This window comes from Stegastes partitus, unplaced genomic scaffold (genome assembly GCF_000690725.1).
Source record: "Stegastes partitus isolate 25-593 unplaced genomic scaffold, Stegastes_partitus-1.0.2 Scaffold564, whole genome shotgun sequence".
Taxonomy (NCBI): Eukaryota; Metazoa; Chordata; class Actinopteri; family Pomacentridae; genus Stegastes; species Stegastes partitus.
This window is the reverse complement of record NW_007578295.1, coordinates 345274-350019: the sequence shown is the minus strand read 5'-3', so window position 1 is coordinate 350019 and position 4746 is coordinate 345274. Positions and strand designations below refer to the sequence as shown.

The 4746-nt window shown below is 50.1% G+C and overlaps 1 protein-coding gene across 1 annotated transcript in view; it reads right to left on the bottom strand.

Annotated features, from left to right (window-relative positions):
• Nucleotides 1-4746, bottom strand: part of plch2a (phospholipase C, eta 2a) — a 165546-nt gene that overhangs the window by 44088 nt on the left and 116712 nt on the right.

Sequence of the window (4746 nt, the reverse complement as noted above, 5' to 3'; positions counted from 1 at the left end):
TGTGTGTGTAGGTGTGCGTGTGTAGGTGTGTGTGTGTGTGTGTAGGTGTGTGTGTGTAGGTGTGTGTGTGTAGGTGTGTAGGTGTGTGTAGGTGTGTGTGTGTAGGTGTGTGTGTGTGTGTAGGTGTGTAGGTGTGTACATTTGTGGGCTCTCATGCAAAACACTGATGTCCTTATACGCTCACATGAACACTCATCACTGCAGAGCAAACACATTGGACGTTCCCGTCACCGCCAACAGGCTTCTGCTTTTCTCGTGGGAGGAGAAGATAGACGACAGCGAGAGGCAATTCCTCCACAAAAGCCCTTTAACAAGATCTCTGCTTCACACTGTACAGTATGACAGAACAACAACTGGAAAAAATCTATACAAGCAGGACCTCTTATGAGATGTGAGGATTCACATTAGACCTAAACGGAGCAGAACGCCTTCGAGGAACAGAACCGCACAAAGAGGACTGACGTTAGTGAGCAGTGCTAAGAGACTGAATGGTATAATACAGATGTGTGTGTGTGTCCTCCACAGCACGCTGATGGGGTGGTAATCAAGCGAGGCCTGGCCAGAGTGGGCAGCCGCCTGCCCCTGGGCTGCAGCTACACCCTATGTGGCCATATTGGCAATTATGAAGTGTCTGCCACATCCTATCACACTATTTCCCCGAAGCATGCAGGAAATTAGGCCACCTCGGCACGCACATTAATGTGAGCTTGGCAGATTGCTGACACACATGACATTGAACAGACGTGCAGCACATGAAGCACGAACAAAACAAACAGTGTCCCAACGCAGCTTTAAAAGTGTACCAACTCTCAGTCTGCAATAAAACCTGTGAAGAAGGATCACTATGACTACGTCTCAGTAAGTTCACCTATTACCATGAACTGCATGGCGCTAATTAAATCAGCACAACCACCAAAGCATGTCATCATCACCACTGTGCTGCTCTCAGCTGCTCTTTAATACTGTTTTCATTCACTAATTATTCCCAACCACTGCTGTAATTATCGTTTTTACCGTTAGTCACTGAGGCTCAAGACTTTTCACATGAAGCTGCAGCTCGGAGGCTCGGGCTGAGGGCTGGGACATCACAGAGCAATAAGACGCACCTACAGTTAGCTTAGTGTGCTCCAGAAAATACAGTCAGCCGGAGCTTCACCTGCATGCACACAGATCCAAAACGTCTGCTGTATGAGTACGCAGAGCAAAGCAGCACTGATGGATTGCTCTAATTGAGAATTGATTCGGCCCGGCTGTGGCCCGGCTGTGGCCCGGCTGTGGCCCGGCTGCTTGGCGTCCACCCCGAGGGTGCTGTTAATGTAGCTGAGTCCTGTTCTCCTAACATCTGCTATCGAATTCCTGCTCAGAACAATATCAGCAAACTGCATGACTCCACAACGCCACCGCGATGTGCCGTGTCTGTGTGGTGCTCCCACAAGGTTCACGAGTCCTACCAGCCATAACAGAGTAATCAGAGCACCTCCAGAGCTCAGTCTGGACTAATGTGTATGAAAGGCATTTAGAGGCATCGCTATGAAACAACTACACACTCTCCAAGAAAGTTTTAAACTGCAGGGCAAGTGCATTAGCAGAGGGCAAGGAAAACTTAAAGTGCACATTATGAATGAAGCCAAACAGCCTAAAGCAATAAAGAAGACTGAACAGAGAGACAGGCTGGATATGTGACGGATGCAAGTGCACAGCAGATAATGATGAGTGCTCAAGGTTCAGCTCAACACAGAGGAAACAGGTTCTCAGTTTAAGATCAGTCGACGATGTGCAGGTTCTACTCAAGTGTTGGAACAGAACTCTGCTGGTCTGTAGTCAGTCTGGATGCATCAGAGGACCTGACAGAGATCAGAGTACAGGACCAGATACATGATGGTCCCATCCATCCATCATCTCTACACCTTAACCCTCACCAGGGTCATGGGGGGTGGAGTCTATCCCAGCTGACTCAGGGTGAAGGCAGGTTCACCTGGACAGGTAACCAGTCTATCACAGGGCTACACTTAGAGACAGACAACCAAGCACACTCACATTCACACCTACGGACAATTTACAATCACCAATTAACCTCAGCATGTTTCTGGACTGTGGGAGGAAGCCGGAGAACCCGGAGAGAACCCACGCTGCACGGGGAGAACATGGAGACTCCACGCAGGAAGATCCCGGGTGTCCTCACTGGGACTCCAACCGGCGACCTTCTAGCTGTGAGGCCACGGTGCTAACCACTGATCCACCTGCAGCCTTGTGGACATATTGTGTTGCCCAAATGATTTGAAGTTTCAGAGCAAAGTGCATGAAACAGGTGTGTTGTGGCACATGTGGCCTCTCTGGGGGAATGCTGATGGTAAAATGTGAACAACATCCTTCCCTAAGTCATGTGACTCAACGTAGCGCTGCTGGTGCGAGTCCAGACCAGATCCGACTCTGCAGCACCGCCTGCACAACGTGAAACCGACCAAAGAGCAGATCAGACATGAAGCCGACACATGAACCTGATCAACACAACTGAGTGCGTGTCCAAAAGAGGCTCTGATGCAAACACAGCAGAAGTTAAACACTTTAAAATAAAACTAAGATTTAAACGTGGATGTAGTCTGAGCGGGCGATGGGCAGCACCTGCACCAGAGGGTCGGACCGTCTGGTGGACAGGAGCTGATGTGAGCTTTGGGCCTGCAGACACACAAAAGGACAATCATGCTTTGTAAGGATCAATACTGCAGTTACCACAGCGGCCAGCGACTAACTCTTCATGGCAGGGTGTCCATTGATCCCACGTGCTGGCTGGCGCACACGCGCACACACACACACACACACACACAAACACACACACACACACACACACACACCCCTCTGAACAATAGCCGATGCCCATTGGCTGTAGAGAGCTGAGGATGTGCACTCCTTGTGCCAGAGAGGGGCAGCAATGCATGAAATGAGCTGCCGTCAGATTATGGCAGGAATGAGAGCATCCAGACTGCAGGATTACCGGTCAGAGAGGAGAACTATCTCCTGACACCGATCTAAGTGGCTCATCTTCCTCCTCCTCCTGTCACAGATGAACTGATGGCTCTCTCTAACACCTCCATGCTTCATGCATTCAGAGCTCACGCTGGAGCCAGAACGCCCGACTGTCTCCTGCTCATGTCGCTGTACTGACATTAATGGGCCACGCTCGTGATATAAAGTTGTGCGAGTGGATTAAGTGGAAGTAAGTTGAGCAGCACACACCAGGCCAGCTACGAGTCTCCTTCTGCTCCGATGATGCGTGAACGTTTGCTTTCACCGCTGCAGCAAGAGGCTGAATCTAATCAAAGTGCGAGCGAGGAGAGTTGTTTCAACACGGAGCGCACTCTGCTTTGTGGTTGCCTTGAACACAATTAACTCACGGATGAGGAGGCAGCAAAGGAGGCCACGCTGCTCGCTGCACTCCCCTGCAGTCAGCTCACAGCGCAGTGTGTTTGCTCATGTGACGTGGCCGGCTGTGCGTGGGGAACCCTTTGGGACGTCCACCTAATCTCTGAAATATCTTCCTACTGTACTTTACCACAGGATGGCTCGTGGGCTCAACCCAAGGGCTGAGTGAAGCCCGTCGGGGGAAGCTGTAGGAGGCTTCAGCGGTCAAACGCTGCAGCCCACTGCTGCTACGAACCAATGAAACAACCAATACGCTCTGTGATGGTAGATGTCCATGAGAGCACTGGAGTGATAGCTGAGAGAAGCTTTGCATAGAGGGAGAAACAAACGGCCAGACCACAGAGCATTTAGCTGGAAGAAACGCCTCTGACCCATTGGGCCAGTGGAAAGGCCAGTCGTAGCCTGTGGAGGCTGACTGGGCCGGACCACAGAGGCTGCTGTGATCAATTAACCAGCAGTCCAGCGGCTTGGGACCGTGTTCTGGTTCAGCTCAGGCCCCAGAAGCTGGTCCACTTCCTCTGTATAGAACAATGGAAAGGTTCAGAAAACCGACAGTTATTCTAGAGGTGTAGGTCCCCCAAACACACTCAGGTATGTAAAGGAAGGTAATGAAACACCAGCTGAAGCCAGAAGCACCAGAGTTTGTTCTGAAGGCCTCACATTAGAAGCAGATTCATACAACAGAGACAAGGCAGCTCTGACAGGTGGATAAACTTCCCAGATGTCACTGAAGAGACTGGAAGCGAACTGGACAACGAATGAGCAAAGTGTTGAGACATGACGTGGTTCAATCTGAACCTGCTCGGATCTCCTGAGTCACAGGAACATGTGCTTCTTCCTGCTCATGTTAAACAGGACACTACTGGACATCTCAGTCCGATCCCACAGACACTGTCTGCCCAAGTCTCTTCTGTACCTGTGAAACTAAACACCTCCCAGCTGTGTTTAAACCTTGTTGTCTAACAGGGACGTTATAAATTAAACACCACGGTGTAATTAACAGAAACACAAACATTTCTGATGGTGAAGAAACAACACAACAAACGTGGAGCACATTCTGGGATTTCTGAGCTGAACCTCATCATCAGGGCTGATGTGGGAATGAGCTGATTTAAGGCCAAATAAAATCTGGTTCTTTCTTCACTGTGCTCGGCTGTTTCATCACCTCAGCCTGCTGCTGCTGGAGGTCCGTCACCACAGAGGGATCTACAAACACTCAGAGACTCAGCTTCAGATCAGGGCCACAAACCAACCAGACACCAGAGATTCACAGTAAATGCTTTGAGGAGATTAACTCTGGACACACCTGAGTGTGGAGCAGTGAGA